This window comes from Rutidosis leptorrhynchoides, chromosome 2, assembly GCF_046630445.1.
Source record: "Rutidosis leptorrhynchoides isolate AG116_Rl617_1_P2 chromosome 2, CSIRO_AGI_Rlap_v1, whole genome shotgun sequence".
Lineage (NCBI taxonomy): Eukaryota > Viridiplantae > Streptophyta > Magnoliopsida > Asterales > Asteraceae > Rutidosis > Rutidosis leptorrhynchoides.
Genome location: NC_092334.1, coordinates 422869102 through 422887808, shown reverse-complemented (window position 1 = coordinate 422887808; position 18707 = coordinate 422869102).

Sequence of the window (18707 nt, the reverse complement as noted above, 5' to 3'; positions counted from 1 at the left end):
AACCGCCCTTTACCCCAAATCGATGACCTATTCGATCAACTCCAAGGTTCGAGCGTATACTCCAAAATTGACCTAAGGTCGGGTTATCATCAACTAAGGGTTAAAGAAGCCGATATATCAAAAACAGCCTTCAGAACTCGTTATGGCCACTACGAATTCATGGTTATGCCATTCGGTTTAACCAACGCACCCGCAGTTTTCATGGACCTCATGCACCGAGTATGTAGTCCATATTTAGATAAGTTTGTTATTGTCTTTATTGATGACATCCTTATCTATTCGAAGAATAACCAAGAACACGAACAACACTTGAGACTTGTGTTAGAGTTGTTAAGAAAAGAACAACTTTATGCTAAGTTCTCTAAATGTGCTTTTTGGTTAAATGAAGTATAATTTCTTGGCCACGTAGTCAGTAGTAATGGAATCAAAGTTGATCCCGCCAAGATTGAAGCCATCAAAAATTGGGAGACCCCGAAAACTCCAACGCAAATACGACAATTTTTGGGTTTAGCCGGTTACTATAGGAGGTTTATTCAAGATTTCTCCCGAGTAGGCAAACCTTTAACCGCATTGACACATAAGGGGAAGAAGTATGAATGGACTTCCAAACAAGAGAGTGCCTTCCAATTGTTGAAAAAGAAGTTGACTACGGCACCTATTTTATCGTTACCTGACGGAATGGAAGATTTTGTTATCTACTGCGACGCATCAAGAATGGGTTTTGGGTGTGTTCTTGTAAGACCCTGGATTCTGATTCTGCCCAGTCATGCGCCGCGCAGGGTCATGGCGCGTCGCGCCATATGTCGCTGGCAGACCCCTTTTGTTATTTTAGAGTTTTTAAAAGGGCATTTCGGTCTTTTCACGTTTAAGCCAGATTTGAGGACTTAACCTCCTCCACCCATTTCATTTATTCATTTCTTTTTCCTTTTCTTTTCATATTTCTCTCAAGAACTCAAACACCCATTTGATTCAAAGAGATTTTTGGAAAGGAAGAAGCGGGTATTGATCTTTGGCGTAGTAGACAAGTTTGTTCTCCTCGTTCTTAGCTACACGGTGATACTAGTGGTAAGCTCTAACTCTGAATTTCGTTTTTGTGTTCATCATTCAAATTTGGGGCTTATGATTGTATGATTCATAGATGGAACCCATTTAGTTGTTAATTGAAGATTAACACCAAGATTCGGATTTATAAGTGTTAAAGGCGGGTTTTGGGTTGGTTAATGATTTAACCATGTTTAAGACTTAAGAATGGTGTATAATCACTAGTATTAGTGATTATTGATGATTTGGAGACCTTTAGGGTTCTTGCGGTTGACTAATTTTGACTAGAGTCAAAATTAGGGTTTGTTGATGATTATGACCCGAATGTCAATTCGATGAGGTTTATAAACTTAAAATGGATTAAGTTGAAGTATAAAACCGAGTTAACTATTTTTTGGTGTCAAAACTTGTAATTGGTGAGATTTTGACTTTATGGGTTAAAATTAGGGTTTATGGACGATTTTGAGAACGATATGTGTTTAACACTTGTGTTCGGGTTTAATTGGCATATTAGTACCATTATCACTTATGTTAGTGATTATTGGTTAGTTTGGGCACGGTTTGTGCTCGGAAGTGCAATTGGGTTGAAATTGCACTAAGTGTCGAATTGGGTTGGTTTGTAAATCCATCCTAATTGTGTTGTGGTATTTATGATAATGGAACAGGTACATTCCTTCGGCGAGTTGCGGATTATTCAGAAGCGTTCATCAAGGCGACAAGGTGAGTGTTAATATCCTATGTGCATATGTATGTGTAGGATGGGTGCGGGTCGGGTGAAGTGGTTCTCGGTTATAGAGCTCACTTCACATATAGGTGGTTTTGATGGACTTGTGTATAGGTCCAATTAGCATGGTTGTGCGTTTTGGTTGACCTCCTCTTGGCGAGGTGTACACTTGTGTGTACGTTATTACATGTATTGTGATGTGGTTTTGGATAACCCCGATGTGGTGGATTTTATAATCCCGTGACTGTGGGTTTTGGTATTGGAGAAGTGAATCGCGTGTAGTTCGGATTCATGATGACGCGTGTAGTTCGGTCGTATTTTTGAGGTAGTAATCTCGTGTGGTTTCGGATTACTAATGCTCGTGTAGTTCAGCCAACCTCGATGTTGTCTTTGAAGATGGTAATCTCGTGTGGTTTTGGATTACTAAGGCTCGTGTAGTGTGGCAAATCTTCATGGTGGAGTTTTGGTATTCGGTAATGGGTTAAGGGGTTAACCTTATTCGTTTATATATTGTTATATGTATATTAATGTATCATTCTGTTGTAGCTGACCCTCCGGGTGTAGCTTATTTGGCGTTGTTCACATCGTTGTTGGTGAACTTATACTTTGTTGATATCTTTAGCTTGTTGCTTAGAGATCATACGGTATGCTTAGTGTAGTTGCCTTATACATGGATGCTTCGGTATGCGATATTTGTTTATTTATGCGGCGTGTCCATTTTATGCATATATATGTATGTAGTATATTTTCACTCACTAAGCGTTAGCTTACCTTCTCGTTGTTGACTTTTTATAGATTTGCATGGATGCGGTGGCTCGGGTAATCGAAGACTAGTAGACTTGCGTAGTTGCTTTAGAAGGCTTGCTTTTGGATTGATTAGGATTGGGTAGCGTATCCCCAGTCGCTATACTCGGCTTTATTTTGTATTAAAAGTCTCGTAGTCGAAAACTTGTATTTTGTACTTAAAGGGTAATTTGGGTCGATGTGGGCCCTGCTTCATAAAACCCGTTTTATTAATGGAACGTGTTAGTTTTACATATTTGAATATGTGGTGAAAAGCGCTTTGTCTAATTGTGTCGGGAAACGGTCAAACATTTTCGTGTATTTGACTTTTTGGGACAGCAGCCTGTCCAGGGCATTCTGCAAATGCTTGGCGCGCCGCGCCACCAGCTGAACACGGAATTTTTTTTTTATTTTGATATTTAATCGCGGGTTGTTCGTGGTTTGGTTTGGGTTGTTACAAGTGGTATCAGAGCATGGTCTAAGGGATTTAGGTGACTTGAGATAGGTGCCTAGACTTAGACTTTTGTGTGTGCTTAATTTGTTGCGGGACTTGTAGGATTACGGGTCGAAATGGGTTTAGTTAGTGCCTTGTTTATAGGTTGACTAATGTTTATATTAGTAATACGGATATTATTAATATATGATTGTGTTGTGATGATAATTCTCGCGTGTGTTTATATCGCGTAGAATTTCGTTTGTGTTTGTTTATAGCATCGAGCGAGACGGTCGTTGTACTAACAAGTCGATACGACGTGTGTGCGTAATAAGGACTTGCAAACCTTATTACGGGTGGAAATCGTGTCTAACAAGTGATGTACGACGAGTGTTTAGCAAGATGGGACGGTGTTGCGTGTGTGGTTCTATACGTTCGTGATCTAATCGCTTTGCATTCCTTAGAATGGCGACGGGAAGTGGGATCGAGACGAACAACGGTGAGATTAACGCTAGAGTTGCGGCCGCCGTTGCGGAGCAAATGAGTGCGTTTCGAGAAGAAATGGATAGGAAGTATTCCGAACTTCAAAGTAGTGGTGAAATGGAGCGTTGTCTTAAGAGCTTCATGAGGACTAAACCCCCGATGTATGACGAAAAACCGGATCCTTTGATAAGCACAACTTGGATTTCGGTTGTCGAAGGGTGTTTTCGTACTATTGAATGCCCTCCCGAGAAGAGGACAAGACTCGCTACTAGTTTGTTGCGGGGTAGGGCGAAGGATTGGTTGGATGGTAAGATTGATCTTGTCGGTGGTGAGCCGTTTATGGCTTTATCGTGGGACGAGTTTAAGGAGGAATTCTTCGAGGAATTCCGGACTTCAGCCGATTTTTCGGAATTGCGTAATGAGTTGCGAAATTTGCAACAGGGTTCTATGGATTTGAATACTCTCAAGACGACCTTTATGACGAAGGCTCGTTTTTGTCCGGAGTATTTGGGGAATGACCATTTGTTGATGCAAGATTTCTATCAGACCTTGAATGATGACTTGAAGAGTAAAATTAGCTGAGGTCAAGCGAAATCATTTGCAGAATTATTCGCCTTGGCTAGAGGTTTCGAGTCGTATTCACGATCCAAGAAAGGTGAACCTTCAAGTGAAAGAAGGGTTGTTTCTTATGGTGCTCCAAGTAAGAGGACTAAGGGTCCGAGTGTGAGCACGGGTGGTATACGGACGGGTATACCGGATTCTAGTGTGTCTAGATGTTACAATTGTGGCATGAGGGGTCACAAGTCGTGGGAATGTTCGGTGCCAAAGGGTGATGGCATGGTGTGTTTCAATTGTCAAGAGGAAAGACATCGTAAGTCAGAATGTCCCAAGTTAGCGGGGACGGGTGCGGCAAGGAGACGTTAAGGTACGTTTCATTTTAATAAATATGTCCTTTGATTATTTATTATGCGCCGTTGAGTTTGAGTTTATTAAATACATTGTGTTGTGCATGTTGTTGTTATGGGTGACGTTCCTAATGGAAGTACCCTATGGTGACGTTTGATTGTCGGGCAAAGGGCGTAAGACTTGGTGCAACCAATCATTCCTTAGTATTTGGGAAATGTTTCTACCAAGCCATGGAAATAGGTTTTGGTGTTTGGTTGTTAAGCGCGTGTGTGAAGACCAGTCCTAATCCATCCGGATAAAGTCCATATCGATTATAAATGATTCACAACAGTTGATTACATCGCGAGGTACTTGACCTTTATATGATACATTTTACAAACATTGCATTCGTTTTTGAAAAGACAATCTTTCATTACATCGAAAGTTTATAGGCATGCATACTATTTCATAACATATCCAACTATAATTGACTTAATAATAATCTTGATGAACTCGACGACTCGAATGCAACGTCTTTTGAAATATGTCATGAATGACTCCAAGTAATATCTATAAAATGAGCAAATGCACAGCGGAAGATTTCTTTCGTACTTGAGAATAAACATGCTTTAAAATGTCAACCAAAAGGTTGGTGAGTTCATTAGTTTATCATAAATAATTATTTCATAATTTTAATAGACCACAGGATTTCATATTTCCACTTCTCATAAACATACGTCTCATGCATAGAGACAAAAATATCATTCATATGGATTGAACACCTGGTAACCGACATTCACAATATGCACATAAGAATATCCCCATCATTCCGGGATCCTCCTTCAGACATGATATAAATTTCGAAGTACTAAATCATCCGATACTTTGGATGGGGCTTGTTGGGCCCGATAGATCTATCTTTAGAGTTCGCGTCAATTAGGGTGTCTGTTCCCTAATTCTTAGATTACCAAACTTAATAAAAATGGGCATATTCGATTTCGATAATTCAACCATAGAATATAGTTTCGATCACTTGTGTCTATTCGGTAATGCATTTATAAAAACAGCGCATGTATTCTCAGTCCCAAAAATATATATAAAAAGGGAGTAATGAAAACTCACCTAATGTATTTTGTAGTAAAAATAAATATGACTATATTGAACAACTGAACAATGCAGGGTTGGCCTCGGATTCATGAACCTATATCATTTGTATATATATATTAACACACATATTTGTAATTGAACAAATTATATATATATATATATATATATATATATATATATATATATATATATATATATATATATATATATATACATATATATATATATATATATATATATATATATATATATATATATATATATATATATATATATATATAATTTGTTATTAATAATATACTTGTTATATTATGTTATTTAGATATATGTGATATATTTAACTTATATGTTATATTTATTTATTATGTATATATATATAAAATGATAAATATTTTTATATATTTAGTTGTGTCAATATATCTAAATATATTATATGATCAGTAGTATATTTAAAATCCTTAGTTGGTTATATGTAAGTATTTATGTAAATACTATTAATATGTTTGATATATTGTATATGAATATTAATGTACTTTTAGTATATGTAAAGAGTATATTTTATGTACAAAATATTTAGCTGTTAAAAATGTTAGTTTTGATAACAAGGATTTACTCATAATAATAATAATAATAATAATTTTATTGATAATGATAATACTATTAATTACATAAATGATATTAATACTAATATTAATAATAGTTCATAATATTTTCATAATAACATTTATAATAATAATCTTAATTTCAGTATTAGTAATAATAATAATACTAATACTAATAATAATAATAATAATAATTAATACCATGATAATATAAATGTATAAAATTTATATTCAAGTAAAAATAACAATAATAATAATAATAAAGATTTTTGGTTTTGAGAACTACCTCCAAGAAAGCTTTAAAAAAATAGTTGCCACCAATTGGGTTCGATCCTTAGACCTCCCGTATATCAATCATCCCATCAAACCAGCTGGGCTATAGCCCTTTATCCGAAATATTACTAAACCCAATTAATCTTAACCCGTATATTCTTATGACCATATTCTTCTTCTTCCTCAAATTCAAAGTCGACCAGGGATGTAGCAATACTCAAAACAGAGATTTAACTACTTCAAACTAATAACAAACTAATATCAATGTTTATGTTACTTGAAAACAACAAAAAAAATATAAAAACGAATCCACAAAAGGGATGCTGCTGTCGCAGCTTGAATGTAAAAAAATTAATGTTCTTAATTTTTTTGAACGTTTTGGATGATTATTGTAACACGAAATATGTTTTAAATATCTTCTATGAACTTTCAAAGTCATCAATTTTTCCAGAAACATCGAAACAGATACGAATTTGATGATGAACAATTTGTTGTCTTTTAGAAATTAAAACTTTGACTTCGAAATTGAAGCTTGATAATACGAATTATTTTGCAGAAAGTTTGAGTGTAATAATCCTAACAAGACTACATTTAAAATTTTTTGAAAAAACAATTCGAAATCGAGGTATTGCTAATGTGACTCATGAACAGAGGTAATGGAGTTGTTTTTCTAAAAATTTCTGAAAATTCCCTTAATTAATTCTCTGTAAATGATACTTGTAGTTGTTAATAAAGGAGGAAAATCAAATAGAGTGCTTTACAACTGAATTGATCGACTCTTATAAATAACTGGATGTTGACACGATTAATTCATTCAGGAACATAAATAAAAATAAAATAAATAAAATAAATAAAGATGATCTTGACTCCTAACAAATTTTGTATTTAGCTGTGAAGATGGAATCTCAATTGTACGAATATAACAATCACCTAAAGTTGGAAAGTGACTTGAAACAACCTTTGATTTTTCTAATCTTATAAATACGTTTTTTTATACATATAATGATATTAGTAAAATGAATTAATAATCAATAAATATAATTATATTAAATATGATAAAAAATACTAATAGTAATAATATATCTGTATAAAGAATAACTAATTTCTGATAATAATAATAATGTTTATAATAATACTAAAAATAATACTAATCATGATGATATTTAAAAATGATAATAATTAATGATAATATTCATAATATCATTTATAAGATAATAATAATAATACACTTTAAAATAATAATAGTAATAGTAATAATAATAATAATAATAATAATAATAATAATAATAATAATAATAATAAAATAATAATAATAATAATAATAATAATAATAATAATAATAATAATAATAATAATAATGTGATGATAGTTATAATAACAATAAGGATAATTTCAATAAGTAAAAAAAAATGATAACAATATTAATAATACAAATAATACTACTGATTATAATAATATTAATGTATCAATAAAATTGATAATGGTAATAATATAACAACTCTACATATCTAATTTTATACATTTATATCTCATATCAAATTAATAATATTAATAATACAAATATTAATATCGATATTAACATTAGTAATAATAATGAGAGTAATAATAATAATATTGATATATCATTTATGTTCTAACTTGTAATTTCAAATAATGTATTAACTTTACATTTCATTACTTACGTATCACTTATTCTATTTAATATTTGAATATTTATATATATTTTATATATATATATATATATATATATATATATATATATATATATATATATATATATATATATATATATATATATATATATATATATATATATATTACAACATACATAATATACTAATTGTATATATATATATATATATATATATATATATATTAATAACATCCTAATTATTTTATATATTACTCTACATATTTAATTCAAATGATTAAATGGTATTATATTAATTCATCTTAATATATACACTTATAATTATATTTACATATATATATTTATTTACACACAATTGTTCGTGAATCGTCAGGCATGGTCAAAGGGTAATTGATTACATGAATATAGATTTCAAAACTTTCGAGACTCAACATTACAGATTTTGCTTATCGTGTCGAAAACATATAAAGATTTAGTTTAAATTTGGTCGGAAATTCCCGGGTCATCACAGCGTGTTCGCTTGTGTGTTGAAGTTGATGAACCATGAGGTTCGGCGGGTGGGATGAAACCCTTGAATCAAGTGTTTTGGATCTCGATGTATGTTAGTAAAGGAGTCTACGTGACGCGACATTAGGTGCCTCTTTTATACCTACTAGCGTGGTGTTCGACTCCGATTATGTTGTGGTTACATTGTACTTAGGGTACCGAAGTGAAACCCTTAAGTACATGAGTGACTAGGTGGAATTTGACAAACTAAAGCAATTGGATGATTGCGAGGGTATGGTTTGTGTAATCGTGGTACACTTTTCGTTCGAAGTGTTTAAGGATTGATTGAAATCCTTCGTGTACTCAAGGTTGGAGCAAGATGTGGAGATGGGTCGTGTGAACCCAATTGTTGGTAAAGTCTACCTTTGGTAGCATTGTACGGTTGTACAAGATGCGGTTATGGAACGTAGTTCCAAGTGGGGGAGTTACACTCCCGCACGAGGAAGTTCTAGTGTGAGATTTCGGATGACGTTTTTAGTAGATCCGAAAATTGTGTTGGGACCTAGTTTTGGTCGATTTGTGGTAGAGAACAATTTCGGTTAAATTGTACTTATGGTTTAGATTTAAATTATCACCGAGGTGGTAATGTGGTAAATCTCGTTGAGAGATAATGGACGTGTTGGGTGAGCAAGGTGAAATCCCTCGGTTAAGGGATGTGTATATCGGATTCTCTTTTAGAGAACTATTGTTGGGTACCTATGTTCGATATAGGCGGTTCTTGCTTGATTGTGTGAATGGTTAGTGGTATCCGTTAGGATTCACTATGGCGTAGCAGAGCGTGATGTTACGCTACTCGTTGTTCGAGGCCAAAAGGGGGTTGATTGATGATGCATGACCTTCGGGGTCCGCTGACTTCATCATGGTATTGATTGATTGGTGAAGCAAGACCTTCGGGGTCCGCTGACTTCATCATGGTAGTACGTGATTAGTGGAGCATGACTTTCGGGGTCCGCTGACTTCATCATGAGCGTGGTGTTATATCGGTGAAGCATGACTTTCAGGGTCCGCTGACTTCATCCGATGTTAAGATTGGTGAAGCATGACCTTCGGGGTCCGCTGACTTCATCATGGTAGTGGATCGCGTGTGGTTTCGGATTCACGATGACGCGTGTGGTTTCGGTCATCTTATTGTGGAAGTGAATCTCGTGTAGTTCGGATTCACAAATGACTCGTGTGGTTTCGGTCATTGTATTGAGGAGTGAGTCTCGTGTAGTTCGGATTCACAAATGACTGGTGTAGTTCGGTCATTCCTCTGGGATAGTGACTCTCGTGTAGTTCAGATTCACTAAGGCGCGTGTAGTTCGGCCAATCCCGATTGTTGATTGAGGTGAAGGTAGTGAGTCGCGTGTGGTTTCGGATTCACTAAGGCGCGTGTAGTTTTCGGCCAGCCTTCGTGTTGTGTGATCTGTTGGTTGTTTTATACACCGATTGTGGGGTCGTAAGGACCATGACGTTTGATCTATTGGTTGTTTTATACACCAATGGTGGGGTGGTAAGGACCATGTGTGGTCTATCGGTTGTTTTATACACCAATGGTGGGGTCGTGAGGGCCATTATGTTTGATCTATTGGTCATTTGATACGCCAATGGTGGGGTCGCGAGGACCATGTTGTATGTTTAGTGATGCGATAGCCGCGTTTCGCTCACATGTTGTTACGGGTGTGACAATAGTCGATTTTGTACACCTTGGGATCTAGTGTTGCCATAATCATTTTGGGAGCTATCGGTTTTAACCGTTGGATTATGATGTTACGGTAGTTGCGTATTGGTCGTATTGCGCACTACAAGGGATGTTTAGTGGTAAGTGTTATCCATAAGGGTTCGTTTGGTTCGGTCTTCATCGTTTCGGGTTGTTGACCTTAGGTTGAGACTTGGTTGCTTTTAGCATTGTACTCGGTAAGGGTACGCTAAGGGATTGATATCTCGGTACGAGATTGGTTGAGTTTTCCCGATGTTAGGGAGTGAGCATGGTTTTAGTGCTCGAATTGTGGATTTGATAAATCGCGGGTGATGATTTAGTTGCTAAAGGCGATTCATTGGGAAGAATTACTTAGGAAAGTCGGTTGGGACTTATGTTTGAGGACCGTGGAGTGTGGTCCGTTTAGTTAAGTGGTGAAGATCACGAGGACGTGATCGATTTTAAGTGGGGGAGAGTTGTAAGACCCTGGATTCTGATTCTGCCCAGTCGCGCGCAGCGCGGGGTCATGGCGCGTCGCGCCATATGTTGCTGGCAGACCCCTTTTGTTATTTTAGAGTTTTTAAAAGGGCATTTTGGTCTTTTTGCATTTGAGCCAGATTTGAGGACTTAACCTCCTCCACCCATTTCATTTATTCATTTCTTTTTCCTTTTCTTTTCATATTTCTCTCAAGAACTCAAACACCCATTTGATTCAAAGGAATTTTTGGAAAGGAAGAAGCGGGTATTAATCTTTGGCGTAGTAGACAAGTTTGTTCTCCTCGTTCTTAGCTACACGGTGATACTAGTGGTAAGCTCTAACTCCGAATTTTGTTTTTGTGTTCATCATTCAAATTTGGGGCTTTTGATTGTATGATTCATAGATGGAACCCATTTAGTTGTTAATTGAAGATTAACACCAAGATTCGGGTTTATAAGTGTTAAAGGTGGGTTTTGGGTTGGTTAATGATTTAACCATGTTTAAGACTTGAGAATGGTGTATAATCACTAGTATTAGTGATTATTGATGATTTGGAGACCTTTAGGGTTCTTGTGGTTGACTAATTTTGACTAGAGTCAAAATTAGGGTTTGTTGATGATTATGACCCGAATGTCGATTCGATGAGGTTTATAAACTTAAAATGGATTAAGTTGAAGTATAAAACCGAGTTAACTATATTTTGGTGTCAAAAATTGTAATTGGCGAGATTTTGACTTTATGGGTCAAAATTAGGGTTTATGGACGATTTTGAGAACGATAAGTGTTTAACACTTGTGTTCGGGTTTAATTGGCATATTAGGACCATTATCACTTGTGTTAGTGATTATTGGTTAGTTTGGGCACGGTTTGTGCTCAGAAGTGCAATTGGGTCGAAATTGCACTAAGTGTCGAATTGGGTTGGTTTGTAAATCCATCCTAATTGTGTTGTGGTATTTATGATAATGGAATAGGTACATTCCTTCGGCGAGTTGCGGATTATTCGGAAGCATTCATCAAGGCGACAAAGTGAGTGTTAATATCCTATGAGCATATGTATGTGTAGGATGGGTGCGGGTCGGGTGAAGTGGTTCTCGGTTATAGAGCTCACTTCACATATAGGTGGTTTTGATGGACTTGTGTATAGGTACAATTGGCACGGTTGTGCATTTTGGTTGACCTCCTCTTGGCGAGGTGTACACTTGTGTGTACGTTATCACATGTATTGTGATGTGGTTTTGGATAACCCCGATGTGGTGGATTTTATAATCCCGTGACTGTGGGTTTTGGTATTGGAGAAGTGAATCGCGTGTAGTTTGGATTCATGATGACGCGTGTAGTTCGGTCGTCTTATTGAGGTAGTAATCTCGTGTGGTTTCGGATTACTAAGGCTCGTGTAGTTCAGCCAACCTCGATGTTATCTTTGAAGATGGTAATCTCGTGTGGTTTTGGATTACTAAGGCTCGTGTAGTTCGGCCAATCTTCATGGTGGAGTTTTGGTATTCGGTAATGGGTTAAGGGGTTAACCTTATTCGTTTATATATTGTTCTATGTATATTAATGTATCGTTGTGTTGTAGCAGACTCTCCGGGTGTAGCTTATTTGGCGTTGTTCACATCGTTGTTGGTGAACTTATACTTTGTTGATATCTTTAGCTTGTTGCTTAGAGATCGTACGGTATACTTAGTGTAGTTGCCTTATACATGGATGCTTCGGTATGCGGTATTTGTTTATTTATGTGGCGTGTCCATTTTATGCATATATATGTATGTAGTATATTTTCACTCACTAAGCGTTAGCTTACCCTCTCGTTGTTGACTTTTTTATAGATTTGCATGGATGCGGTGGCTCGGGTAATCGGAGACTAGTAGACTTGCGTAGTTGCTTTAGAAGGCTTGCTTTTGGATTGATTAGGATTGGGTAGCGTATCCCCAGTCGCCATGCTCGGCTTTATTTTGTATTAAAAGTCTCGTGGTCGAAAACTTGTATTTTGTACTTAAAGGGTAATTTGGGTCGATGTGGGCCCCGCTTCGTAAAACCCTTTTTATTAATGGAACGTGTTAGTTTTACATATTTGAATATGTGGTGAAAATCATTTTGTCTAATTGTTTCGGGAAACGGTCAAACATTTTCGTGTATTTGACTTTTTGGGACATCAGCCTGTCCAGGGCATTCTGCGCGCCGCGCAAATGCTTGGCGTGCCGCGCCACCAGCTGAACACATAAATTTTTTTTATTTTGATATTTGATCGCGGGTTGTTCGTGGTTTGGTTTGGGTTGTTACAGTTCTTATGCAACGGAAGAAGGTGATTGCATATGCTTCTCGACAACTCAAAATTCATGAACAAAACTACACCACACACGATCTGGAATTGGGCGCCGTTGTTTTTGCATTAAAGATGTGGAGACATTATCTATATGGGGTCAAGTTCATCATATACACTGACCACAAAAGTCTCCAACATATTTTAAATCAAAAGCAACTAAATATGAGGCAGCGTAGGTGGGTTGAGTTGCTAAATGATTATAATTGTGAAATCCGTTACCACCCGGGGAAAGCAAATGTAGTAGCCGTTGCCTTGAGTCGAAAGGAAAGAGAACCTATTCGAGTAAAATCTTTGAACATGATTATTCATACTAATCTTACTACTCGAATAAAAGAGACACAACAGGAGGTTTTGAAGGAAGGAATTTTTGGAAGGGAAATAACCAAAGGATTAGAAAAACAGCTTAATATTCGGGAAGACGGAACCATGTATTTAGCTGAAAGAATTTGGGTACCAAGGAATGGGGATTTGAGGAAAGTGGTACTAGATGAAGCACATAAAACCAGATATTCAATACATCCCGAAGCGGGGAAAATGTACCAAGACCTCAAGAGAAACTTTTGGTGGCCAGGAATGAAGGACGATATAGCCATATATGTAGGAGCATGTTTGACTTGTTCTAAAGTCAAAACTAAGCATCAGAAACCATCGGGTCTACTCCAACAACCTGAAATCCCAGAATGGAAATGGGAAAATATTACCATGGATTTCATTGCTAAGTTACCGAGAACCGCAGGTGGTTATGATATGATTTGGGTAATAGTTGATCGTCTTACTAAGTCAGCACACTTTCTTCCAATAAAAGAAGAGGATGGTATAGAGAAATTAGCACGATTATATCTGAAAGAAGTTGTTTCTAGACATGGTATACCAATCTCTATTATCTCTGATCGTGATAGCAGATTTACTTCTAGAGTCTGGTAGGTATTACACGAAGCGTTGGGAACTCGTCTAGATTTAAGTACTGCCTATCATCCACAAACTGATGGGCAGAGTGAAAGGACGATTCAGACACTCGAAGACATGCTACGAGCATGTGTGAAAGGACCCGTTCATATACATTATAAATGATTCACAATAGTTGATTACATCGCGAGGTATTTGACCTCTATATGATATGTTTTACAAACATTGCATTCGTTTTTAAAAGACAAACTTTCTTTACATCTAAAATTTACGGCATGCATACCATTTCATATTACATTCAACTATAATTGACTTAATATTAATCTTGATGAACTCAATGACTCGAATGCAACGTCTTTCAAAGTATGTCATGAATGACTCCAAGTAATATCCTTAAAATGAGCTAATGCACAGCGGAAGATTTCTTTAATACCCGAGAATAAACATGCTTTAAAGTGTCAACCAAAAGGTTGGTGAGTTCATTAGTTTATAATAATCAACCATTTCCGTAATAGTAATAGACCACAAGATTTCATATACATAAACGTTTTAATAAAAATATTCTAAGTGGTTGAGCACTTGGTAACCATACTTAACATTTAATCAACGTCGCGTATTCCCTTTATTATGAAATCTCACTACACTGTACCAAGTGTAGTCACTGAAACGAAGTACTGTGCAACCGTTGAATACTGGTCGTTCAGTCCGGATGGGGTTGTCAGGCCCGATAGATCTATCAATAGGATTTGTGTTTACAATACCCATGTAAATGGTAGTTACCAAGCTATTAGGGAAAAATATGCAAAGTGGTACAACTCAACGTAGAATATGTTTTTAGTACTTGTGTCCATTTCGTAAAACAGTTATAAAACGGTGCATGTATTCTCAGCCCAAAAATATATATAAAAAGGGAGTAATGAAACTCACAATACTGTATTTCGTAGCAATTATGTATATGACGGCACTGAACAAGTGCAGGGTTTGTCTCGGATTTACGAACCTATATTAAGTATATATATTTATATGTTGGTTAATATCTGTCTAACAATTTAATGCTCGAGACCAACATGCAAAAGTCAAGAAAAGTCAACTTGACCCAAAATGACTTCCAAAATCTATACATGTTTATTACATAACTTATATATAGTCGTTTTATATATTTAAATATATTTATCAGATCTTATTATACTAAATAATACAAGTCATTTATTAATAAATAAAAATTTATATTTAAATTCATATATGATAAAAATATACTTTTATATATCTCAAGTAATAAAATTTATAAAATTCACTTAATATCATAAAAATATAGTGGTATGTATTATTAATGTAATTATATTACGTGTGGTAAAAATATCTTTGTACGCATATTTATTTGATAAAATAATATTGATAATAATAATAATAATGAAAAAAATAATAAAATGATAGTTTCAATAAAAATATTAATTTTTAGTAATAAGGATAATTTTAGTAATAACATCAACTGATAACAATTATAATAATCGTTTTAATAATAATATTAAAATTAATAATAATTCAGTTGACCATATCTTTTAATCCGTTCATCGAACCCACACGATTTCTAAATGAAAAGTTATTGATTTTTCTTTAGCTTTTCAACGACATGCATATCATATACCTTATCTCAGTAGCATATGTATCAAATTCGTGATTTATCATAAACTATTTAACGACGAAACTAAGCATACAAACATGCATAATCATATATACTCGAGCACTAGTCAGGGATACACTATTAATATATAAAAGATAAGATATGAATGCTCACGTATCAATATTGTGATTCAATATTGCAGGAAAGTACGTAGACGCAACGAAAATGATAAACGTTAGGTTGACCTCACGAGCAATACCCTCGAACAATACCCATAACCTCCATAGCTATAACCCATAATTTCCTTAGCTCTATCCCGTTTGAAAACTTATTTTGAAATCGTCTGAATATAACTCCGTCGTAGTATTTTATGTATATTAATAATATCTTGAAATAATACTAAGTAAATATATATATGTAATTCGATTGAGAGAGTTTAGAGAAATATATTTTCAAGTTTCTATGAAATAATGAAACCTATTAAATTCTATTTATAATAGATTTTTAAATTATTAAAGTGAATTATTAAAGTATGAATTATTAAAGTGAATTATTAAAGTATGAATTATTAAAGTGAATTATTAAAGTATGAATTATTAAAGTGAATTATTAAAGTGAATTATTAAAGTTAAAGTAAAGTAAAAGTAAAGTAAAAGTAAAGTAAAAGTAAAGTAAAGGTAAAGTTAAAGTATAGTAAAAGTATAAAACTATATACGTATAATACGCGTATAAATATATTTAATATTAATTTAAATCGTTATATCATAAAACATTTTAGAAAAGTAGAATTATATATATTCATAATAGGTTTCAAGTTTTTAAATTACAGTCTGTTGGTGAAGCATGGGATAAAGTCCAAAGGTTTAATAAACGTATGAAATCATCTTAATGAAAAATGTCGAGTTACTTAACTTGTCGATATCCAACATGTAAGTTATTTACACTCCACGTTCTTACTTATAGATCACTTTACCATTTTCCGAATATTGTCAAAAAGAATAGATTTCTTAAATCACAGTGGACCTCATAACATTGGCCCGTAATCATATCATAATGTATCTGATAATTCAATCATTTGATATTATCTCTTAATTCTGTCGATAAATATATCGAAACAAATACGTTCATGTAAAGTATCATATATCTAATACTTTGTTAATGTTTTCAGTTAATATTATATATTATATATACATATCTATATGCACATAATTGTTCGTAAATCGTCGAACACGGTCAAAGGGTAATTGATTACATGAATGTAGTTCCAAACTTTTTGAGATTCAACATTACAAATTCTGCTTATCGTGTCGGAAACATATAAAGGTTAGGTTTAAATTTGGTCGGAAATTTCCGGGTCGTCACAGTACCTACCCGTTAAAGAAATTTCGTCCCGAAATTTGATCGAGGTCGTCATGGCTAACCATAAAAATGTTTTCATGACGGATATGTGTTGATAGATAGGATTTTATTACCATAGAGTAATATGGATAAAATGATCCGATTACTCGAAGCGTATGAGTGAAGCTATCACAAAATAGTGGAATGAGGAAAATAAGTTTCGTCATAATTTTTGACGTAGTCATGGTTGAATTCCGGAATTCAAGGGATTCAAAAAAAAAAAAAATCTTAGAAATCTATAAGATCTGTTTCTTCGATATTTAAGGAAATTAGGATCTCTTTAATTAAATGCGATGATCTGTCCCGATTACTACGTCTGATATTTCCCTTATATATTTACCTTTTCCATTCCATTAGTTTTTACCACTGCTATACTCAATTCCAATTTTAAAAGATGGCGAAAATGCTTAATCCAGTTCTAATCCTTGTCCTTATCCTTACTATCGCAACAATCATTCTCTTTTTCCAACTTCCACCGGAGGAATCTGTTTTCTTCTACTTCGCCCTTGGGGTTATAGTGTTTTTAATTCTCCCGTATCTTTATGTTGCGATAAACATTGATATACACGGTTTGTAATTTATGTGTTGTTATTGGACTTTATATTCTCCCTTACATTTCGGAGTTTCATACTTTTGTTGTCTCTTCCCGGCTTTAAGTCAAGCGAATAATCGTCCAGAATTAGTAGGTATGAAGTTTTGGATGAACATAGTTAATGTTCTAAGAAGAAAATCGTAATGGTACGATCTTGATTTGGCAAATTACCAGAATATCCGGAAAGATAGAACTATCAAGAAGATATGTTCTTAATATGTTTGGAGATTTGGTAGAATGTAAGAGTCGGGTAAATGGCACATGATGACGGTATGTTCTGTGAATCATCACGTTCCATTAGAAACTCAGCATGAATTACTGTAATATAGTCACGTTGATCAAGTGTCATTATATTATACTAACTCATGCTTCAGTTCCTAACACTACTTCAAAACATTCATATTTGAATTTTTTTTCAGAATTTAGAAACCAACACAGTTTCTTTTATGTTGCAGATATTATGGAGAGATAAATGATCTCAGATAAGAATAGTTGTGAAAATATCTCCAGAAATATGGAGAATATGTATAATGAGAGATACGAAGATATCTTATAATATTTAAGATAAGATGATGATGAAGAATAAGGTCCGCAAAGATTTAGAGTCAGGAGCAAGGTATTCGTTAATGACTTCATCAGAAACAGAATCATCAAGATTCTTTAAATACAGACTTTGGTCCTTGTATTTGTCCTTGGTCTCCTTCACGGTCTGCTCAATCCATTGTTCAGTACCAACTCTTCTCTTTTTCTGGGCTTTACCAACACATTATTCTTTGTCATCAAACTTTTGACTGTTAAAGTCGTTTACAGTTTCTGCTGCTTCATTAGCATTTTGAGAACTAATTCACAGTTTGAGATATTTTTCAGAAACTTCACATTCGAAGTGTGTAAGTTTAGGAGATAGACGTTATATGTATATATAACTATTGAAGTAGAAACGCTGCGAGATTTCAAAATACTGATTGCTGATTTTCAGTAATTGGTATGGCAATTCTTGTTGCAAGATGCGGATGAGTAAGAGATGGAGTTTCAATGAATAAGTATAGTGACTTTTCGGAGAGGTTTAAGTAAAAGGTTAATGAAGTTGTTGATAAGTTTACTGCTAATGTGGTGAGATATGAAAGGTTCCCCAGTAACGATGGTGAAAGGGCAGCGTATCTATCGAAGTTATAATAAAATTAGT